Raw genomic sequence first — 25,582 nt, 5'->3', positions numbered from 1 at the left:
AAATACACATGAATCTGTAGACAGCATTTTATTGGAGGCAAACCCAGTAACATTGAAACTCACCCTTCTTACAAACTACGATTTTCCCAACTTGTTACCATAAAGAAGCAACGACTAAAGGCGATGTTTTACGATATGAGCGATGCAAAACGAGAAAATTGTCATCGCTTGTATCGACATTTATGAAGAACTCAAGACGAAGTCAGTAAGAGTGCAAGTGGGAATGGAATACGAAACTTCTGAGTTCGTCTTCGTGGTAACAATAGATGGGAACAATTTAGCAGCTCATTGTAACATTGAAAACAGTTTAAGTGTTCAGGAAAATAATGGAAATTGTGAACTGAAAGTTCATTCTTTGTGCAAAGGTTTTCATGGGTATCAAAATATTAAAAAGGAAGCACATTTAACAGATTTAGCAAGCATTCCTTCCAATCATTTGAGATGCTGCTGTCATTGTTTACATTCAGGCTGTCTTTACTTCTGGCCGGTGAAAATGTCCTTTTACTTGTTTGAAATAACATGAAGTCTGGGATTACCTTTGGAGCACTGTTTGGTGTTCATAGAACAACATGTGCCAGATATACTGGGTCAAGCCAAATACAGTAGAGACAATACGCGACACTCAGCGAGATATCGAGGGACAGCTGTTAGAGATCTCTCTAGCGGATTGACCTGAGAACTACTCATTCTGTCATAAGAGCACGTGTATTTGTGTGTGAAGGTATGTGCTGTGTTTGGCTGCGGTAACTATGAAGTAGAGAAGAATTCGCGGTCTTTCTTCCGTTTCCCTCGTGACAAAAAATGTAAGTAATATTGTGTTTGCATATATATTCTTCTAGTGACAAAGATATTTGTATAGTACTTCATAATCTTCTGACCTGCTCGACCCACATTTTAACTGGCTTAAAATATAATACGCGTATTTTATTGTATAGTGCAGCAGTTAATCTTCAATACCGATGTGTTGTTGTAGGTGTAATCTGTGGGTTTGATTTAATTCAGGAAAATACATATGCATATGAGTGTGGCTGGTTATGTTCCAAGTTACCCCATTTGGAATGCCGTAATGCGTTGTCAAGCACTGAAGTAAATATGGGTGATTTAAGAAATTCCAGCCTTATCGGGAAGTAGTTAGAAATTGTGTTATGAAACTATTGCCATATGACCTAGATTATTATTCTCGTGTCAGATACATCAAAATAAGAAAACAGTTACAATAATTATTTCAAGTAACATTTAAATAATCTTGGACCAATACAACGCTACTTCGAGTCCTCTCTTCGTAGCTCGATGCAGGTCATCTTGCGTGCACAAAGATGGACACAGCGGACACTGAAGCATATGCTGGATGGTTTGATCTTCTCCGCAGTCACACTTGGTGTTGTCGCCGTTGATGAAGCCCCATCTTGCCAAATTCACTTTGGACCTTCCCACTCCTGATCTCAACCTATTGAGAGATTTCCAGATTGTCCAGCTCTCATTGCAACCGGATGGCAAACGTTCCTCAACCGCTATCTGCTCAGAGCCTTGGGGGATCTTCGTCTTCCATAGCTGTATCCTTGCCTTCTCAGCTGGTACTATAAGTTCCTGAGATGTTCGTAGGAAGCTCTTCCTAGATTTCAGTCTCTGTACTGGAAGCTCATGTCCATGCAGTAGATGAGTACTTTCGTGCTTAACCTTTGTCCTTTCCTTATTTGCAGCTACTTCTCTTCGCACACCGGGTGGTGCTATCCCTGCAAGACGATAGAGTTTTTCAGGTGGAGTAGACTTTAGACAACCTGTAACAAGTCTGCAGGTCTCATTAAGTGCTATGTCTACTTGTCTGGCATGAGATGAATTGTACCAAACAGGGCAGGCATATTCCGCTGCAGAATAACATAGTGCCATGGTGGAAGTACGAATAGTTTTTGGTTGACTGCCCCATTCTGATCCAGATAATTTACGTAGAAATGACCTAGATGTTAAGAGCTTATATATGAACGAGATCATAATTATTTAGGTTCGGGTGCTGAAGTGGTTAATCCTGTGGTTCAGTTAGAAGAATGGGGGGGTATGTATATGCGTTAATTGTACAGGAAGTCGAAAATCATGTATTAGCTCAGAATGGAATGATTCTTTAGTTAAACAGGGTATTAAGATTGAAGAGATGCCTGTTAAGTCAACATTCATTATTACAGCTGTTGGTAAAACGTCGAAACAAATCTGCAAGCAAGTCGCGGTGCCGATTAGTATAGAGGGTTTAATTTCACTACAGGTATGTTTGGTTATTCCTCACCTGGTATTTGATCTCATCTTGGGGTGTGACTGGCTGACCTCGAAATCGGCCCAGTTAGATTACAAAGAAGCAATGGTAAATCTGAAGTGGGATAATAAGTATGTCAAACTCGAACTGAAAAATGGAATTCAGAGGAAAACGAATGATTGTGCTATGTGGAGTGTTATTAAGGTTTCTAGATATGACGAGAAACCCAGTGAAGGGTTTAAATTATGCCAGTTGTGGTTAAAAGAGGATCAGAAGGATGTCTTATTTGAAGCTGCGAGTAACAGTAAATTAGAGGAACTCCAGACGAACGAATTGTTAGCAGTGTTATGCGTACACGCTGAGATTGTTCTGAGAAACCCGGTAGAACACATTTTTATGAACAACCTTTTTCAGTGCTGGATGGCAGTTCTTTCAGAGGGCCACGGTATGCTGTACCACACAAATATGACAAGGCAGTTGACGATCAGATACAAGCGATGTTAGCCGATGGGGTTATTGAAGTGTCTAATAGCCAGTTTTTGAATTCTCTAATCGTAGTGCCTAAGAGTGATGGAAGCCTGGGACTTTGTATTGACGCGAGAGAGATGAATAAACGTATTTGTGCTGATGAGGTAAAATCGCAGACAATTGAAGAGTTAATTCAGGGTTTTCGGGGAAAAATAGTGTTCATCTGTTGATTTAAGAAGTAGTTTTTGGCAGATCCCTTTGAGTGTAGAGGACAGATCTCTTACAGCCTTCAGTCATAAGTACAGCTTGTATCATTTTCAGCGCGTTCCCTACGGGACTAAGACGAGTTCTGCAGCTTGAATTAGAGCATTAAATATTGCATTAGGTGATGACACAGGGGATTTCGCCACGGTTTATATTGATGATGTGGTCATTTCTTCTACGACCTTTGAAGAGCACTTGTATCACTTAGAGAAGGTTTGTTATTAAGAGCGTGCTGGTTTCATTTTGAAGTTAGACAAGTGTGTTTCTGGTAGACAGGAGGTAACATTTTGGGGAGACCGTGCATTTGCGATAGGGGTTACTCCTGAGAGTACAAGGATTGAGAAGATATTGAATACCAGTACACTTAGAAATATCAAGGAATTAAGGTCGTATATAGGGGTATGCAATTTCTTTAGACGCTTTGTAATAAGATTTGCAAACTTACTTGAGCCGTTTAGAGACCTGTTAAAGCCGGTAGTAAGTGGAGATGGACAGAATGTCACTACAAAGCTTGTAATGACTTAAAAGAAGGTTTCAGGCAAGCGGTTGTACTTAAATACCCCGTGGCAAATAAGAAGTATGTGTTACTCACTGGCGCTTCTCACTCTGGTCTGGCTGGAGTTTTATATCAAGGGCCTTATAGTATACATAAGAAACTAGGACCTTGTGCTTATAAATTAGCTGACGGCGATAGCATTTTACTGGGATCGTACAACATTAGGAGTCTACGTAAACATAGTACGAGTCCGGTGAATTTTCCGTAGGGATGGTATATAGGTCAGCAGGCTAGGTCACTCTTATCTCTTACATAATGTACTTGTCGCGGGGAGTCCGGTGCCGTGAAGTCTCCCAAGTTTTATTTTGCTGTCTAGACGGTGTGTGTATATACGATAGACACGAGTTCATTACCAAGGTTACGCCTGTTCTCTTTATGTAATGCCATGTGTGGGGTAATCTAGTATTTGTTTTACTATAACGAGGATCATTAAAATTGGACACCGAGCTCGATAGCTGCAGTCGCTTAAGTGCGGCCAGTATCCAGTATTCGGGAGATAGTAGGTTCGAATCCCACTTTCGGCAGCCCTGAAAATGGCTTTGCGTGGTTTCCCATTTTCACACCAGGCAAATGCTGGGGCTGTACCTTAATTAAGACCACGGCGGTTTCCTTCCCACTCCTAGCCCTTCCTTGTCCCATCGTCGCCATAAGACCTATCTGTGTCGGTGCGACGTAAAGCAAGTAGCAAAAAAGGACATTAAGATATGTAGATTCTCCGTGGACTATACGAAGTCATCCTAAAGACTTGCAATAATTTTACCCTAGGCTAAAACCACGTGAATGTGTTAGCGTGTATGAAGTGATAGTCGTACAGCGAGAACATATAAAATACTTGAAAGATTAATACGGTATAGTGTGTTTATGTTAATTTTATAAGTTGTAAATTTAATTGTCTAGTGTTGCATACATTGGATTCATGAAATCAGCAAGATATGATGAAGATTTGAGACAGTGAGACATCAGAAGATCGCTAAGTTATATGTTGTGCTTTTTAAAGGAAATTTTGAAGTGTTAAAATTATCAGTTGTAATTAAGTTGCATTTGGAATCATCAAGATGACAAACAGTTAGTCGTAGAAGAGACCAAGATGTAATTTTGTAAAATATTGTTTCGTATGTTATGTTGTACAATGAAGGAATGTGGAGCTCCTGTAAAAACAAGTGAAACATAAGTGGCAGAGTGTAGGTGTGAGCCCTCAACGGAAGTGCCATTTGTTTCGGGCTCAGAGGGGCGAATGTGATGTTTGGCACATCACAGCATGTACTAACTTAACGAACTGTGTCATTAATTGAAAAGATGTATATATTTAATCACTTGCACGTCATTTTAATTTATTATGCGTGTATATATATAGGGTTTTAATCATCCATTTCACATCATCATTTCATTTATTTGCATCGCGGCTATAACGTATTCTGAACGAGCGACTTATTGAGTAAAGTATTACAACATCATTCGTATTAATAGCTTGCAGTAAATTTTCCAATAGCCGAGGTGAGGTGACCGGAGTCACCAGGCTAATTTCAGCCCATTACCAGTAAATGTACGTCATCAAGCTTACGAGAGACCTTATCCTTTCCATACTCTGAGGAGACAGTTGAAGCCTTGTTAACGCCTACTTTTCGAAGTTCGCTACCTGACGCTTCGATTCCGCGGGAAAGTTCAATCTATGTGAATGGACGTTATGAAGCAATATGATGGATTCACAGCAATGGATAGGAGAAGGGATAGTACATCAGGTCTTAATGGACCATGTGATATGGTTGATAGAGGGAGACTTTGGAACCTATATACTTCGACGACAAGAGCTGGAGAGGATTCTATCGCTTACTTGGAAGGGCACTTCTAATCTATCATCGGAGGTCGGAGAAGATCTTAACTTTCTTCACTTCACATCTGGGTAGTGTACTATTCAAAATTTACCCTCATTGAGACCTGTTATCTCAATTACGAGAGTGAAAGTCAACGGGAGACCGGTTTTGACTGGTGTAGGGAAGGAGAGATTTTATTATTATTTAGTTACGCTACTGTTCTGTAATACGGAAGAATACAAGTGTGTTCTCTCCATGAACGTAACCCATGGTGGTTTTGCTATTAAAATTAGGACTCATTACGACTTTATGTAAAGGGTACTGTAGGAAGTGTTAAAGTCAGGAAAGTCGTAGTACAGCTAGTGGACTATGCACGAAGCAGAAGTAGGACTGGAACCCACAACGAGAGATGACGCCTGTACGCGAGGTCCATTAAACATCAGCTGCTACATAGATCGTATCCAGATAACAGACTCTACAAATGGTAAGCTAATGGCATAAATTACTGAAAGTCTCCGCGTAACAATTCATGTTTTTAGAGTTTATTTCATTAAGTTTTTCTTTTGCTTCCGTAAATTCAGATTTCGTTAATACGCCGTTACGTCACGTTTTTCCATCCTAGTAAATAGTTGTTTTAATTTATATTTTCGGGAATTCTTATTAATGATCCTTAACTTCCAAATTAGTCTACTTAATGGTTAGTGTTCCGTCACCCCAACCCTGGGAGTATTTAGAGTTTAATTACGTATTATTATTATCATTATTATCAACTGTCGTTTCCAAGCCATAAGCTTGAAGGCTTGACGTCCATGGGATATTGTTTATGGAGAAACAATGAGATATTATTTATTTGTATTAAAATTAAGGTGACCTGCCACGTCACAATTTTGTCTTAGATCTGTGGGTAAGAATCCGTTTATGCAGGTGAAAAGTTACATGTTGCCTAACGGCAACAGTATGCAATAGAAGGTTAAGTTGATCCCCCCCCCCCCCGCCAAGAAAGAAGGCCTGTTTCTTTATGCTTAAAGGAGATTCCAAATACAATTTTTAACGTCTGTTACCTTCAGAGTTGAGATATAAATTACCCTATAAAACGAATTCACCATTTTCACTTCTTTTCACAATCCCCCCTCCATTAAGTGAATTTTCGGGAAAAATTGTTTCTTTATTAGTAAAGGATCTTCCAAATACCAATTATCACGCCTGTAACATCTTCCGTTTTTGAGATATCAGTATCCTAATAAAAATAATTCAACCCCATTTTTAGTCATTCCCCCCCCCCGCCCAAGAGCTTTTTCCGAAAACAAAGAATACATGCTTCTTTATTTTAATAGAGATAAAAAATACCATGTTTCATTTCTGCAACATGCTGTATGCTGTAGACATGCTCATTTTACAATTTCAGCCCTTTTTAGTTCCTCTTAAGTGGAGTTTCCGAAAACAAATCACCTATGTTTTACTTTTACAGGCGATTCCATATATCAGATTTAACGTCTGTAACATTTTACGTTTCTGAGATATACTGTACATACTGATTTTCAAAAAATCCACCCCATTTGTCACTCCTGTTTAACCCCCATTAATTGGATTTCCGAAAATAAAAAATACGTGTTTCTTTATTTTTAAACAGATTCGAAACACCAATTTTCAGGCCTGTAATATCTTCATTTTCTGTTATATAAGTATCCTCATTAAAGGCATTCAACCCCTGTTTTCACTTTTTCACCCCTCCTAGTGGGATTTTCCGAAAACAAAAATGCGTGTTTCTTTGTTTTTAAAGAGAATTCTAAATACCAATTTTCACAACTGTAAATTTTTAAAGTTTTGAGATATAGATACACACAGTTTAAAATTTTACCCCCCTTTTCACTCCCTTAGCGACGGAATATCCAACAATCCTTCAGCGAGCACCTACATTGTAATATAAATGTGTCCTCAAAATTTAATTTCGTTATGTCCAGTAGTTTTGGCTTGGCGATGATGAATCAGTCAGTCAGTCAGTCAGTCAGTCAGTCAGTCAGTCAGTCAGTCAGGACAGGTTATTTTATATATAGACTCGCCTTTGCTCGTTGGGGGATCCGCCCCCAAACCCCCAATTCCTCTACATTACAAGTGGTCACATGGAAAATTACTGTGACGAACCGGTACTTCGTTACGGATTGCGCCACCAGATGGCCCATATAATCACGTACATATTTGGTCCTTTAATATTTTCTCGTACCGTGCATTCACGATTTATAGAAAAGAGCGTTAAACGTTTCGACGTGGTGAAAGTTAAGTACGATTCTCACAAGATAAGAAATTCTTTTCCTGACGTAACGGGGAGCTGTAGTCTTGAAACTTGGTAGGTTTATCGTGGTTGAAACGCTCTATATTTCCGTTTTCTCGTATCTGCATCGAGTTCACCGTAGATTGGTTTAGAAACTTGGATTAGGAGTACAGTGTTTACGTATTACTTTCGTTTTTCCATTTTTACAGGGAGCTAGAATCATGCATTTTGCTCACATGTGACCCACGAACGTTGCAATGAGCCTGCCAAATTCCATGGTTCTATCGGTCTTATAAGTGTGTAAAACAGTAAAATTAATTACGGAAAATAAAAAAAAATTGACTTTAAATTTGAAAAATGCAGCTCTATCCGATGCATAAGGGATCAAGATACGACTAAAATTCCCGAGACCAAAGTTGTAGATCTCTTCATGATGGGATCCGAACGTCTTGTCCATTTGGCGGTACGATTTTTCAGTTTAGCCACCAAAATCCTCGAAACGTTAGTTAGCACCATAATGAAAATTGCTTCCAGATTTCGATATTTTTTTAGATAAAAACCTTAACCAATGCAACTCTTTTGAATTTCTCCGTTGGTTGCAGGCCAAAGTTGTAACTGCGACGAATTTTAATTTTCTGGCGCACTGCAACATTTCGTCCACAATTTAGTTTAAGGGAAGGGAAGTAAAAATAACAAAAATCAACATTTGGAACTTTTCCACAATACAGCCTAATACCTATCATATTACCAAATTTCAAGTTTCTAGCTCTTGCCGAAGTGGGTAAACATTTATGTCAGCCAGTGAGCCAAACGGTTTTATATATATATAATATAGAGCCAGGCAATGTGCATGCTAAATAGTGCAGACTTTGATTTGGAGATTTGCGGCAAAACGGTACGTCGTAACAAAGTACGGATTGGGCCGTCAGGCGACCCCTTTAGTCGTCTACATTACTGTCTTAGGCATTTTCTAGTATCTTGCCTATTTATACCAAAGAAAGAGGTGAACGTTTCGATCCATGTCAAATTTCGTCCGCTTTAAACAAGTTGAAAAATGATTTTGCCAACTTAGCAGACAGCTAGTCTTGAAACTTGGCAGGCAGGTCGACGATGAAACGACCTAGAATTTTGCTTATTTGAGGTTTTGCCGTATCTCCACGGGCTTAACCGTAAATTGCTTGAGAAACATACACTATGCTGAAATTGGATTAGTGTCTCCATAGAATCCTTCCGTTTTCCCATACATTCAAGGCAGCTAGAATAATGATGGTCTGTCTACATACGGCCAGTGGTCGTACCAGGTAGCGTGCTGGATTTAGTGCATCTATCTGTCTTATGAGTGTGTTAATCAGTAAAAAAATATATATGGAAATTTAACAAAATTGACCAAAACCGGGGAGATGAAGCTCATTATAAGGTAGAAGGGGTCGAGATACGACAAAACGTCATAGGACCAAAGTTGAAGAACTCTTCATTTCAAGCAAGAAAGTTCAATCCGTTTATTGATAGCACTTGCCGTTATTGCCGTCTGGAAGGGTCAAACACGAAATTTGAGTCCGATAATTTGATTGGGCGGAAGGGTGTAACACGAAATTTGAGTCTGATATTTTGATTCTGTGAGGGGGGCTAAATATGAAAAAATTGAACTTTTTGGAATTTTTCCTTGGGTTATAGAATAATAGTCATCAGACTGCCGAATTCCAAGTTTCTAGCTCGTCTGGAACGGGTCTAACCCGAAATTTAATCCGATATTTGATTCGGTGAAGGGGGGAGGCTAAATATAAAAAATTGAACTATTTGGAATTTTCTCTTGGGTTACAGCCTAATAGGTATCAGAGTGCCGAATTTCAAGTTCCTAGCTCATCTGGAAGGGTCTAGCACGAACTTTCAGTCCGATAATTTGATTGGGCGGAAGGGGGGCTAAATATGAAAAACTCCGACTTTTTGGAATTTTTCCTTGGGTTGCAGCCTAATAGCTATCAGATTGCCGAATTTCATGTTCGTAGCTCACCTGGAAGTGGGCAAACATTAATGTCAGTCAGTCAGCGAGTGAGTGAGTCAGTTAGCCTTGTGGCTTTATATACATAAGATATATGTATTTATATATGTAAGACTTTCTAGTTCATCTGGAAATTTGAGTCCGATATTTAGATTGGGCGGGGGGGCTAACTATGAAAAATTTGAACTTTTTGGAAAACTTCCTTGGTTTCCAGCCTAATAGCTATCAGATTGCCGAATACCAAGTTCCTAGCTCATCTATATCAATATCAATCAATACTGATCTGCATTTAGGGCAGTCCCCCAGGTGGCAGATTCCCTTTGCTTTCCTAGCCTTTTCCTAAATGATTTCAAAGAAATTGGAAATTTATTGAACGTCTCCCTTGGTAAGTTATTCCAATCCCTAACTCCCCTTCCTATAAATGAATATTTGCCCCAATTTGTCCTCTTGAATTCCAACTTTATCTTCATATTGTGATCTTTCCTACTTTTATAAACGCCATTCAAACTTATTCGTCTACTAATGTCATTCCACGCCATCTCTCCGCTGACAGCTCGGAACATACCACTTAGTCGAGCAGCTCTTCTTCTTTCTCTCAATTCTTCCCAACCCAAACATTGCAACATTTTTGTAACGCTACTCTTTTGTCGGAAATCACCCAGAACAAATCGAGCTGCTTTTCTTTCGATTTTTTCCAATTCTTGAATCAGGTAATCTTGGTGAGGGTCCCATACACTGGAACCATACTCAAGTTAAGGTCTTACCAGAGACTTATATGCCCTCTCCTTTACATCCTTACTACAACCCCTAAACACCCTCATAACCATGTGCAGAGATCTGTACCCTTTATTTACAATCATATTTATGTGATTACCCCAATGAAGATCTTTCCTTACATAAACACCTAGATAATTACAATGATCCCCAAAAGGAACTTTCACCCCATCAACGCAGTAATTAAAACTGCGAGGACTTTTCCTATTTGTGAAACTCACAACCTGACTTTTAACCCCGTTTATCAACATACCATTGCCTGCTGTCCATTTCGCAACATTTTCGAGGTCACGTTGCAGTTGCTCACAATCTTGTAACTTATTCATCACTCTATAGAGAATAACATCATCCGCAGAAAGCCTTACCTCCGATTCCACTCCTTTACTCATATCATTTATATATATAAGAAAACATACAGGTCGATAATACTGCCTTGATGAATTCCCCTCTTAATTATTACAGGGTCAGATAAAGCTTCACCTACTCTAATTCTCTGAGATCTATTTTCTAGAAATATAGCAACCCATTCAGTCACTCTTTTGTCTAGTCTAATTGCACTCATTTTTGCCAGTAGTCTCCCATGATCTACCCTATCAAATGCTTTAGACAGTTCAATCGCGATACAGTCCATTTGACCTCCAGAATCCAAGATATCTGCTATATCTTGCTGGAATCCTACAAGTTGAGCTTCAGTGGAATAACCTTTCCTAAAACCGAACTGCCTTGTATCGAACCAGTTATTAATTTCACAAACATGTCTAATATAATCAGAAAGAATGCCTTCCCAAAGCTTACATACAATGCATGTCAAACTTACTGGCCTGTAATTTTCAGCTTTATGTCTATCACCCTTTCCTTTATACACAGGGGCTACTGTAGCAACTCTCCATTCATCTGGTATAGTTCCTCAGACCAAACAATAATCAAATAAGTACTTCAGATATGGTACTATATCCCAACCCATTGTCTTTAGTATATCCCCAGAAATCTGATCTGGAAGGGTCTAACCCGAAATTTGAGTCCGATATTTTGATTGGGCGGAATGGGGGGCTAAATATGAAAAATTTCACCTTTTTGGAATTTTTCATTGGGTTGCAGCCTAATAGCTATCAGATTGCCGAATTTCAAGTCCGTAGCTCACCTGGACGTGGGTAAACAAACATTAATGTCAGTCAGTCAGTCAGTCAGTTAGCCTTGTGGCTTTATATATATAAGATAGATGTTAAGCATTCAATTATAAATTTCAGTATAATACCGTAGTGAAGCACGGGTATCTTGCTAGTCTTGTATAAACAAAGAAGTCCGGGACAGACACGTCAGTACACTATAACAAAATCTGTACCCGATAATAATATGTATGATTTATTTTCAACAGAAGTGAGATATTTTCTACACTTACATCTCCTGAAGGCCCTACTACAAACCCGTTTTTGCACTTAAAGCGACATTTTATTTCAGGTTCATCACCTTCATTTAAAACAATACCGTCAGTTTTTATTAATTATCACCCTGCAATTCATGATTTTATTGTTTGTTATTTCAGTATAGTTTTTGAGATTCAGTCTTTTTTGCTATACGATAAGTTTCTTTGTATAGTGTGCTTGTCCTGAATAAAATTTCTAATCACTTTTTCCTCATCCTTAAAACGCAATATTTTCTGAGCTTTAGTAGCTGTCACTCGCCCAGTCGGCACTTTTGTTTGTTCCTCCAGAACTATGCAACACGGCTGCGATAACCCTAACTGCTTCACTTCTTTACAAGCCGTCGAAATATATATAAATATTTCCTGGAGCTGCTGGAACCATCCTCTTCTCTTAATTGATAACATTTCTTCAGCCGTCTTGACTAGCGTTTTTTGTTTTCCTGAAAGGACCAAAAAGTTCGTATCGGTTGGTTTTATTTCAAACAGTACTATATCTACAGAGACTCCCCAAATGTATCAAGTCGTAAATTAAAATTAGTCAGAATTGTCTCAAAATGGCTCCTAAAATCTCTTAAAAATTCACTAGTCGTTGTCTTTGAAATTTATTTCTAGGCCTGTATTGAATAATTCTCACCCGCTGTTAGTGGAGAAGGCTTGAGGCCGACCGGTTTTACTGGCCCCTGTATTTTCATTGCTGAATGTCACCACTGCACAGAGATGCATGCATGAGCCCGATTCTCCTGCTGTGTTGATAGCATTCCTGTTGTCACCCACCTTTTAAATTATGATATTATATTAGCATCTCTTTCAGAAAAATAAGTTCTGTGTATCGGTACCTATCTCTATCAACACCTGTATCACACATGCTTCACATAGCCACTTTAAAACAATTTGTGATCTTTGGTATTACCTGATTTACCTTTGGGTGTAAAATTGACCTCATTAAGTCCATCATATACCTATATACAGTATATAAAATAAGAGTTTTGTCTGTACACTGCTCAGAATTTGAAAAGAACGGTATTTCTGTATCGGTCATGTCCACAGTAACAAGGAAATGCAGTTTTTACTTTTCCTTCATTTATGTATGTATGTATGTATGTATGTATGTATGTACACCCATCACGAGAAAACGGCTGGAGAGAATTTAATAAAAATTGGTGTGTAAAGTCAGGGGATGAGCCGGTACAATCTAGGCTATAAATCATTCTATTCACACTGAGTGAAATGGTAGTTTAGGTGAAGGCCTGAAATTTAATTCTCAAATATTTATATTATTAGTGGTCATATCGATAAACTACACAAGTAAAGTTATATAGAACTGAATTTCCGATCATGTATGTCTTTTACATTTTTACCATACCAGTTATGATAACACAGATATTCATGAATTTGTATTTTTGTTACATAGCCCGTATTAACGCAGAGCCCCGAGAAAATGGGTGAACAGAATTTAATGAAAGTCGGTATATGGAGTCAAGGAATAAGAAACTACAGTTTAAGCTATAAACAATTTTATTCACCCTGGGCGAAATGGTAGTTCAGGGGAAGGCACATAAAATTTAATTTTTAAACCTATGTTATTGGTCCTATGGAAAAGTACTACATAACAAAAGTTATAGAGAAAGCAATTTTCTATCATTTATATTTTATTCAGTTTTACCATACCGACTATAATAAGAGTGGTATTTCAGAGCCGGAAAAAAATTAAATGTGAAGGCCTACAATATCGCTAGCGCGTAATATTGATCAAGAATACGGTAACATTACATTGACTGTTGTTTGTTGTGATGTTCTTTGTCTCTTATGCTGACACTCAACTCCGATAGATGGGATTACTGCTGCGTACTGAGTATAACAGCCTGACTGAATATTGGCGGGAAGTAGCTGGGGAGTTAGATAATTTTCTTCTTTAGCATGCCATTCCTCAGGTTCATGCATTTTCTGATACTGCTGGTACGTAAGACACTGGTTTATCATAGTATTCCAGCTATTCGATCCCTACTCTGACGTGCTGTTTTAAATGAGCAGTGTGCACACTTAAGACAGAGGCTCACTTAGTAGTAGTAGTAGTAGTAGTAGTAGTAGTAGTAGTAGTAGCCTACTGTAGTAGTGGTATGAACTGGTCTAGAATTACAATTTAGGTCTATTCCGAATTATAGTACCACAGTTCACTAAATAACTCAAAATTCAACCCTGGAAAGAGCAGTTTCTTAAGAAAAGCTTCTTCCTCTTCACTTTTATTAAATTTACATTCATTTTATTCTAAATTCCCAGCGAAGATGTGGTTTCTCCTCTGGCTTGGAGGGAAAATTGCCTCCACATCAGATAGTATTTCCCTCAGCCAGTGTAGAGAATTGAGAATTTCAGACTCATCTTATTCGACGCCGCCGATCAGTAGCGTAGCCAGGATTTCAGTTTGGGGGGGGCCCATTCATCCAGAATTTTATTTTGATAGGTGTCCAAACTTCCATAGTTGAGGTGGTGTAGAATACCGAAAAAGGAAATGAGTGTCCTTGGATCCAAGTAAGAGTGGTGGATTCGTGCGGATTCCGGAAGCTAATAGTAATTTCCTTCTTCTTCCCAACTTTTCCCACATCTGTGGGGTCGCGAGTGCGAAATGTGTCGCACATATGGATTTGGCCCTGTTTTACGGCCGGATGTCCTTCCCGACGCCAACCCTATATAGAGGAATGTAATCAGTGTTGTGTGTTTATTTGGTGGTTGTTAATGTAGTATGTTGTCTGAATATGAATATGTTGGGACAAACACCCAGTCCCAAGCCAGAAGAATTATTCAGACGCGATTAAAATCCCCGACCCAGCCGGGAATCGAACCCGGAACCGTCTGAACCGAAGGCCTCAACACTGATCATTCAGCCAATGAGTCGGCCTCCGGAAGCTAATATTAATGCACATTATATATAAAATGCTCAATAAAAGAACTTTCGTTAAAACTCCTGGGGTGTCTGGACTCCTTGGACGACAACCCCCAGTCCCTCGGCTACCTCTGTTACTCCCATCCCAACATAACTGCAGCATTTCATATATTCCGCGTAGAAGTGAAATGAATGCAAGAATAAACACTTTGAGTAAGGATGCAATATTCTGGTTTAGAACAAATACGGTAATGTTATAATAATAATGGTCATGTGATAAGCAATAAAGAAGTGGCATTTTATACAAATAATGCGGCAAAGATACACACACAAACACACACGCGCGCGCTTGCGCGCGCGTCGAATACAGGTTTCTCGTCCTTCTTGTCCATGGCTAGATGATGAAGGCAAGAGAATGATGGCCCACTGTGACTCGTTATTTAGACATTATAAACAAACCCTAGATGACACAGACTTCGAATCTAACCGCATCTTAAGAAATCGCACAAAGCAGTTAATCAGAAATTTTAAAAAATGCATATATTTTCGGATTTCAGCTAACAACTTAAATTCTAATCGCGCATGGGACCAACTTAGAGCTCTGGGAATAGGAAAACATCAGAGACAGACAACTCCTGACATTCCACTTGACGAACTGAACGATTACTTTAGTAGAATAAATATTCAACCAAATTAACTGCACCGACTCACCGCCCTCCCCTCCAGCCAATCCGCCATTCACATTTCACAGTGTCACAGAAAATCAGGTTAAAAGGCTTTGTACTCGATTAAATCAAAGACTACAGGTGTATATGATATTCCTATTACTTTTATACATAACATTATGAGTAACAGTCAACAGCGTGTAACAGTAAACGACAAGGCCTCTAAAAGGAAAATGAAACTTAGTGTTGCCCCACAGGGCAGTATTCTAAGGCCCCTAAGTTTCTGTATTTATATCAATGACATACCATCTGTGACTGGAAATGACACACGTGACCTCTGTGCTGACGATCTTTAAATAGGCTATATCGACACTGCAAGACAAGAACAGGGACCTCCGACGACTCAGTGTATATGCACAACGAAGCTCTCTTATACTAAACTGCAAAAAAACTCAGACAATTATAATTGGATCACGAAAATTACTGAGCTTCTCAAACAATGTCGCAATCCCGCCTATCCTACTTAATGGTAACATTATTCCCTACAGTAAAACGGTTAAAAATCCCGGCGTAATGTTGAATGTAACAGTTGATTGGTCTGATCAAACGAAAGAAATACGTAAAAAGATTTTTGGAGTACTTCACCCTCTTAAACGACAGAGGAATGTATTTCCATTTGAGCTACAGGGCAAACTAATACAGACACTCATTCTCCCTATTCTTGATTATTGTGACGTTGTTTTAGTAGACATGACGAGAGAAGAAACACGTAAACTTCAACGAGCACTGAATTCCTGCCTGCGATTTATTTACAATATCGAGTACCGTACGATTTTCATATCACCCCATACTATCAGGCTGTCTCATGGCTGATGTCTGATAAACGTCGGCAGCTGCACACTTTAACGATGGTGATCAGAGTGGTAGCTGAAAGTCAGCCAATGTATATTTCTTCTAAATTCGTCTTTTTATCATCATTTCACAACATTAATACACGCTCTAGATCCATTTTTTCTATTCCACTGCACCGCACAAATAAAATTATTAGATCATTTGTGGTGACTGTCGCCAGATTATGGAATTCCCTGCCAGTTCAGGTCAGAGAAACTAGCTTTTTTAAATCACGATTTAAGGTCACCTGCCGAGACTACCTGCTGAGGACAGCTGACTGAATGGTTGAAATATGAATGTGTGCGTTCCTGAGGAATAGCCATGTTTAAGAGTTTTTAATATTAATTAGTTCTAATATTAATTTACATACATACATACATTATCATTATAGACTGTTATGCCTTTCCGCGTTCAGTCTGCAAGCCTCTGTGAATTTACTAAACGTCGCCACAATCCTCGATTTGCAACTAGTGTTGTGGCCTCATTTCGTTCTATACCTCTTATCTTTAAATCGTTAGAAACCGAGTCTAACCATCGTCGTCTTGGTCTACCTCTACTTCTTTTACCCTCCATAGCAGAGTCCATTATTCTCCTAGGTAACCTATCCTCCTCCATTCGGCTCACATGACCCCACCACCAAATATTTAGTAATTTATTTAAATTTATTTTAAATTCTATTAATTTATGTAGTTTGAACTATTTTAAGAATCTCAGTATTTTATTTAAGATTTTGATTCGTATGTGGTTAAGTGTAGAAGAGGGCCTGGAGCCCTAACTTCGCCACTGTACTGAAGGCACTAATAAGCAGACAAATAAATAAATAAATAAATAAATAAATAAATAAATAAATAAATAAATAAATAAATAAATAAATAAATAAATAAATAAATAAATAAATAAATAAATAATGTAAAGCGTATGGGTATAGATATTTTATTAGTTGGTAAAGAAAAATACACGTTACAACAAATGCTATGTAGGGTTTACCTTGTCCTGTTAGTTTCCAACGCGGTTAAGGCCACACAGCTGTGAGCTTGCATCCGGGAGATAGTGGATTCGAACCCCACTGTCGGCAGCCCTGAAAATGTTTTCCCGTGGTTTCCCATTTTCACACCAAGCAAATGCTGGGGCCGTACCTTAATTAAGGCCACGGCCGCTTCCTTCCCACTCCTAGGCATTTCCTATCCCGACGTCGCCATAAGACCTAACTGTGTCGGTGTGACGTAAAGTAAATTGTTAATTACTTTTCCACGCAAGTCTGGGATACAGAATATAGTAGTATAAAGTTAGAGTTTCGTGACGCTAATATTCGTATCTATAATTTTTATTAACGTGCCAGAAATCAAAGACACTGAGCTGTTGCCATTTCAACACCGTTTTAAGGGTTACCGATCCAATCCGGGATTTGAACCTGCGAACTCAGACTCAGAAGGACAGCGACTCAACCAACTGAGCCACATGAAAAGGAGGCGTTTGTGATTATTGCTATAAATAGATGCAGCTAGTATTTTTACAAAGGTTTTATGAGGAGCATTTATTAAGGCGTACGTTTTCTTACTGTCCTAAACGCACGAGGCCGGACAGAAGAACTAGCTGGAAGCTAAGGAACCTTGCAGGGGTGTCGCTTCCTTCTCTGTTCACTTTTCCAAATTAAACTCCATGACGTAACAGCCCCGAAGCGCCATCGCCTACCAAGCGACGGCTGTTCAGCCCGGAGGCCTGCAGATTACGAAGTGTTGTGTGGTCAGCACGACGAATCCTCTCCGCTGTTACTCCTGGCTTTCTAGACCGGGGCCGTCATCTTACCGTCAGATAGCTCCTCAATTATAAACACGTGGGCTGAGTGTACCTCGAACCAGCCCTCAGATCCAGGTAAAAGTCCCTGACCTGGCTGGGAATAGAACCCGGGGCCTTCGGTAAGAGGCAGGCACGCTACCCGTACACTGTGGGGCCGGCTGGTACTTTTAGGGCTCCTTATTTTCGAATTTGATTTAAGACAACCTACATTCGATTCCCGGCACTGACAGAGTGAAGAAAGGCATGGGATGGGGAGGATACAGCCTTGTTTTTGGGTGCAATAGAGTTTTCCTTGAGTCTCTCGTAATCGAAATATATACGGCCTGGAAGGTACTCACCTTCACGGGGTGTAGTACCAAAGTGTTTTTTTTTTTAAGAAGACAAATTAAATGAAGATTCTACTTCCTCACAAACGAAGAACGATATTATCAATTTTACGAACAGTTTCAATAATGCAGCCGGTTTATGTTAAAAGTACAAAAGCTATGATTGTACATGGTAACAATCAAAACCAACAATATCTACTGAAGATCCGTCACCGCACTCGGTAGGACCGGCTTTCTTTTCATATTCACCGGGCGAGTTGGCCGTGCAGTTAGGGGCGCACAGCTGTGTGCTTGCATCCGGGAGATAGTTGGTTCAAACACCTCGGTCGGCAGCCCTAAATATGGTTTTCTGTGGTTTCCCATTTTCACACCAGGCAAATGCTGGGGCTGTGCCTTAATTAAGGCCACGGCCGCATCTCCCCACTCTCAGCCCTTTCCTTTCCCATCGTCGCCATTGAAGACCTACGGTGCGACGTAAAGCAAATTCTAAATAAAAAATAAAAGAATCTTTTCACAACACCTTCCAAGGGAAAGTTGTATCCACACTACTGGCCTGGACCCACTGCAATTATTTTGTGGGTACGCCACTGCATCCACTCACCATTTAAGGTACAAGGTAAGCACGAAGAATGGTTGGATACTCAAAATACACCACCATAAATTATGCGGTTCTGGCTCAAAAGTATAGAGAAAGGTAAGGGACGGGATCTAGTGTTTTAAGTAGAATCCGTATCAATAGAACGTGACTACCCATTTTAAAAATGTTTCATGTATCGACTGCGATTCAAGCCTGGGCCGTCCTGATGAGAAGATAGAAGCGTTGGAAGTGAGTTATCATGCCCGCCAATTATAAAGTATTTACCCGCACTTTTGATGGTGCCATTTGAGGTTCCAATCAGTCCCCGGGCATTTGACAAAATATATAGGCCTACCTATCGAACTTAGGCACGCATCCGCGATTGTCTTGGCACTGTACGAATTTACAAAAACTTTTTCATAACTTACCGAGGATGCACATAGTGTTGGCTTTTCAGTGACAAAACGGTCCCTCTTCAAAAAATGTTACTTATATGGCACAAAATGAGAAACTAACGTGCAGATCACAATCCTGTCACAGTCTTCCCAACGCTGCAACTCAAACACAGCACATCTCTCAACCACGGTGCAACCCGAGGATCCCTAGGACATTGTTTCCTGGAACCGATCTGCAAAAGCTGACACGATGTTGTAAGCTTGCAGCTGTTTCTGGACGTGGCCACCGTTATCTCGGTGGTCACGTTCCGGCCCCCTACTGAGTAATCCCTTGCTAATTGGCCCTTTCTTCATGTCTTGACATTTGTCAATACACGGTTTCATTCCCAATACTGAGGCCTCTACAGGAAAATATCCTCGCGCATCACAATTAAGTGTCTTCCTTTCATTCAAGCAGTACAAATATGGAGAATTAATCATGTCCCTATTGAGCCCTACTAATAGATTCTTGTCGCTACGTTAATTTAACATTTCGGCGTACGTTTTTAAGTTGTTCGTACCGTACGTAAAACAAAGGCTAATCCTCGCTCTAGTTTCAGGAAATATTTTGGGGGGGGCCCGGCCCCCCTGGGCCCCCCCCCCCTCGCTACGCCAGTGCCGCCGATAAAAAACGAAGAGTGTTCACGGATCACGGTTGTCTGCGGCTAAGGCTGCGTGCACACCGAGCGCGCTTCGCATAGTGTGTCGCGTGTTGCTCAACGCTTTAGTCATTCCAGCTCTGTAACTTTGGACTGTTAGATCGGCAGCGTAGTACTGTTCGTTAGATGTGAGAAAATGTGTGGTTTTTCATTTCATCAAGTATTTCATATGAAAGCATTGCTTTTAATCGCGCCATTCCTACTGAAGTCATTGTATTAACCCATGTTCATTTGAGTTGAGAGAGTCTTTCTGAGAATCTATAAAGGCAGGCGGAGAGTAAGTGTCTGCCAACCTGATTGTGGCCGATGGTAGGCAAGTGGGCCTACCATTACAATGGAAATTCCCTAATCCATTCTTCACATGAGAAAAGACGTTTGGCGACTTCCCCGTCGTGTTTCTAGGGCAACGTTAAGAGCTATGTAATTTAATACAATCTTGCTCACAACGTGTACACTACCTAACCTAGAATTCTGTATACAATGTAGAATTCCGTACCGAAGCACGGGTACATCAGCTAGTGAATAATAATATCCCTCGATGGTCCCTCCGTGCTTACTACTCGCATTAGCAACTCGCAGCACTAATCTGCGCGGTATCCGCTAGAGCGCTCTGAACCTCGCGACTTGCACGTTCCTACCACAGCTTTCGTTATGAAATGTCGTATGGCTTTTAGTGCCGGGATATCCCAGAACGGGTTCGGCTCGCCAGGTGCAGGATTTCTATTTGACATCCGTAGGTGACCTGCGCGTCGTGATGAGGATGAAATGATGATGAAGACAACACATACACCCAGCCCCCGTGCCATTGGAATTAACCAATTAAGGTTAAAATCCCCGACCCGGCCGGGAATCGAACCCGGGACCCTCTGAACCGAAGGCCAGTACGCTGACCGTTCAGCCAACGAATCGGACTAGCTTTCGTAATGTTCAGGCCGTACTGTAGCTCCAGTGACGTTACCCAAAGAGGCGGTGAGCTAGGTCCGTCCGACTCACGCATCGCAGTTATGCGATACAGTTTGTCTTTTAGTTAAGGAATATTAACGAATGGTGCATAAATATAACAGATGAAAACAATAACACTGTGATCTTTCGAAATATAGTAAATAAGGCCGACGTAATTTTAGGAGAATTACGTTTAGAACATGATAAAAACAGCCATAGCATAACGATTGCCTTACTTGTCAACGCACTCAACAAATCATGTTTTTCATTAATAAAAGCATGGAGACAACGAACTTCCGATACTCTCCTTCCAAGATCGTTTATAGGCGCTTTCCTCCACACAAACACTTGTTTGAGGTTTACTCTAGTTATTGAGGAATACGTTCGCCCAAATGGTAACACACCGGCCAGCACGTGTTGGCGGGGTAGGTAAATAAATGAGTACAGAACCTGGTAGCGTCCTATTTCTAAGATTTATTAACGAAGCTCTACAATTACAGATTTACACACACACAGACGATAGCCGAGCTTACAACTTGCACACGTACACGGTTACACACTTCCACGTGCGCTCTTTCTCTCTTCCTCAATTTCTCACTTGTTCTCACACTACACAGTTTTACACTCACACACAAGGTCATCGATTATTTACAGTACACTATCTCAGCCACTTAGTCATACTCGTTAGCGCTGTCACGGTCCACAGCCTACAAGTCAGTCTCGCAGGTCGGGATAGTATCCGCTGTTCACTCAATCCGTCGAACCCCGTTTGCAGTCTGCACACGTCGGCACCCAGTGTTCCCTTCGTGCTGCTCCAGAACACCCAAGGTTCTTCTCCAGCAGCCGGCCTCAAGGGACACACACACACACACACACACACACACACACACACACACACACACACACACACACACACACATCAGGGAAACAGGAACGAGTGCTCGGCTCCAACAGGCAGATACTCCATCAGGCTGACATCTCAGCCCAGGCATCACTGACTGCACTCTTCGCTAACTCACACCAGCGAACTCAATCTCGCTGTCGCTCACTCACTAACTCCAGTCTAACTCTGACTAACTGCAGCCAGGTCGTTCCTCTCTTCTATATCTGCACTGACCCTTCGAGAATAGTCCAGATGTTCGATGGATCCAGGAATCTTGCGAGATGGAGCACTCCCGATTAGTCGTGGAATCATTTCCATACTCCTCTGTTACGAGGCCGCAGGCGGAAGCGAGTGGGGCTGGCCTAGCACTTAAGTGCTGCTCATGATTGGTGAGCTGAAGCATAAGGGGTGGGCCTATATGGTGCCGGGCCGGGCCCACTGCCAGTTGGCTTGGCGGACGCTATAACCATTACAATATACTAATGTTTTCCCACATTCACATACAATTTAGAGGAACTAAGTTGCATTGCTTCTAGTACCAGATGATTAAGCACAGATTTTGGGTCCTCAGAACACAAAAATAATATTTTGTAACTATCAGAAACAAGAACTTCAAAAATGTTATGCACCTGAATTCCAATTTCAAGTGAGAAAGTAGATGGACACTTTAACACTCCACGATTTTAATAACGCACTTTAGGGGGTAAGTCACAAATTAAGTCTGAAGCTGTAATAATTAGAGTTGTCTTACACAACAAGCATTCACATTTGAGTTAGACTTTAAAGCTAAGATAGCCAGCAAGAAATATTATTATTTCTAAAGTAGAGGATTCCATCTCAATTTTCTCATTTTCATTTGTGACATACTCATATTCAGCAGGCAAAAGGAATTAATTGAATTTGTTCTGGTCTGAAGCTGCATTAATATCTTTCATCATCTCACAAACATTAAAAATTGCTTGCCTAGACTTTAACCTCAGTAAGTTTGTAACTTATACTCTATTATCTGCTGAACTGAAACATTGTAGTTGCACCCACTCATCTGCCTATACTTTCCAAATCTTTGCTCCAAGTCATCAGTTTGAAAAGTGCCTAACATGACATAATGCAACTTCAGATCATTCAGAAGGTATTTACATAGTTCGAGCAAGGTCTCAGTGGAATGTAACAAAGCTGAAAATGTCTCCTTACTGAGCTTTCTACAACTTTTGGGAGAGTATCATTCTAGCTTTTGAGCCAGGAGCATAAGGAATATAAATATTGAACACTTTCCTGATCCATATTTCTAATGGGTTCAGCATATTTCTCTCTCAAAGGAATCCCCTTCTCGGGATGCTTCACATTAACAATCATCCACCACTTCCTGATAATTTGCAACCACTCATTTGACCCACTGTATCCTGGATAGTAGACATTGCAGCAATTGTTTTATAATCAAAACGTGCTACAGCATAATTAACATTTTGTCGTTCAGAACTGTTTGGAAAGCACACTCGATAGGAAAGTCCTGGGATCTGCTTTACAAAGTTTCTAGTCCTGAAATTTTTTTCTGACATCCTGAAATTTACACAATTGAATTGTGTTAACATCGTTCATTGATGGGTAGATGAAAGTACTGTCCCTCTCGTTCAACAAATTGTCTTAAATACTTCAACAGATGAACTGTGTCAGATTGTAAAGAGCACTTCTTCTGACTGTCACAGGGTTAAAGATAAAAGGGTGGATTACACTTAACAGTTACTAACATTGTCAGCAATAACAGCAACAGCCTCATTAGAACATTCAGTACTGACTGATAGAGAAAATCAGCATCAATATCTTTCATTGGCAGTAAAGCTACTATATCTTTCTATTTTGACAAAATAGGTTTAATCATAAAAGTCTGAACAGTGCTTGCTGGTGTAAGGTCCAATGAACTCCTTGCCATGCCAACAGTTTTGTTGCCTTTGTATGTAATTTTTGGTTTAACCCTCTACTGCATACTAACAATAGTCATACCAGTTTTTCATGCACTTCCAGGGCAGCACATTTTACTTTCAGATACTTCTTAAGTGAATCATTAACATCAGAACTAATGCTAGATAAAGTGGCCTTCACTTAAACCGCAGTGGTTCGTATAAGTTGGGAAATTTGTTTAGAAGGTTAATAGGGAGGTACATTCAGGGAAACGGGGTGGCCTAGGGAGCGGTGATAAGGGAACAGGGAACTGGAAATCAAGTAGGGATGACATAAAAATGTTGGTGTTGAACTGTAGAAGTATTGTAAAGAAAGGAATAGAATTAAGTAATTTAATAGATATATATTTACCAGATATTGTAATAGGAGTTGAATCATGGCTGAGAAATGATATGATGGATGCAGAAATTTTCTCACAGAACTGGAGTGTGTATCGTAGAGATAGGATAGGAATGGTGGGAGGGGGAGTGTTCATTCTGGGGAAAGAAGAATTTGTAAGCTACGAAAAAGTTAAAGACGAGAAACATGAAATTCTAGGTGTAAGACTCATTTCTAAAGATAATAGGCAACTTGATATATTTGGAGTGTACAGACCGGGAAAGGGTAGCGCTGACATGGATTCAGAATTATTTGATAGGATAATCAGCTATGTGGCAAACGACATGGAAAGAAATGTGATTGTAGTGAGAGATCTTAATTTACCAAATGTCAATTGGGAAGGAAATGCGAACGACAGGAAGCATGACCAACAAATGGCAAATAAGTTAATGTAGGAAGGACAGCTGATTCAGAAAGTGACGGAACCAACCAGAGGGAAAAATATTCTGGATGTGGTGCTGGTAAAACCAGATGAGCTCTATAGAGAAACCGAAGTAATGATATTAGTGATCATGAAGCTGTTTTTGTCGTAGTTAAAAATAAACGTGATAGAAAGGAAGGTCTTAAAAGTAGTATTATTAGGCAGTACCATATGTCTGATAAAGCAGGGATGAGGCAGTTTCTAAAAAGTAACTATGCTAGGTGGAAAACGGTAAATAAAAATATAAACAGACTCTGGGATGGGTTTAAAGCAATTGTTGAGGAGTGTGAAAACAGGTTTGTACCTTTAAGGGTGGTAAGGAATGGTAAAGACCCACCTTATTATAACAGAGAAATAGAGAGACTAAGAAGGAGGTGCAGACTGGAAAGAAATAGAGTTAGAAATGGCTGTGGAAGTAAGAAGAAATTGAAGGAATTTACTAGAAAATTGAATCCAGCAAAGAAGGCAGCTAAGGATAACATGATGGCAAGCATAATTGGCAGTCATACAAATTTTAGTGAAAAATGGAAGGGTATGTATAGGTATTTTAAGGCAGAAACAGGTTCCAAGAAGGACATTCCAGGAATAATTAATGAAAAAGGAGAGTGTGTATGCGAGGATCTTCAAAAGGCAGAAGTATTCAGTCAGCAGTATGTAAAGATTGTAGGTTACAAGGATAATGTTCAGATAGAGGAGGAGACTAATGCTAAAGAAGTATTAAAATTTACATACGATAATAATGACATTTGCAATAAGATACAAAAGTTGAAAACTAGAAAAGCGGCTGGAATTGATAAGATTTCTGGGGATATACTAAAGACAATGGGTTGGGATATAATGCCATATCTGAAGTACTTATTTGATTATTGTTTGGTCGGAGGAGCTATACCAGATGAAAGGAGAGTTGCTGTAGTAGCCTCGGTGTGTAAAGGAAAGGTGATAGACATAAAGCTGAAAATTACAGGCCAG

At 40.0% G+C, this 25,582-nt stretch overlaps 1 protein-coding gene across 1 annotated transcript in view; it reads left to right on the top strand.

The window, feature by feature from the left end:
- LOC136886518 (tetratricopeptide repeat protein 28) overlaps positions 1-25,582 on the top strand; it is a 396,667-nt gene that overhangs the window by 196,962 nt on the left and 174,123 nt on the right. The window lies entirely within an intron of this gene.

This window comes from Anabrus simplex, chromosome X, assembly GCF_040414725.1.
Source record: "Anabrus simplex isolate iqAnaSimp1 chromosome X, ASM4041472v1, whole genome shotgun sequence".
Classification (NCBI taxonomy): Eukaryota; Metazoa; Arthropoda; class Insecta; order Orthoptera; family Tettigoniidae; genus Anabrus; species Anabrus simplex.
The sequence above is the reverse complement of the archived record's forward strand: the minus strand, read 5'-3'. Positions and strand labels throughout refer to the sequence as shown.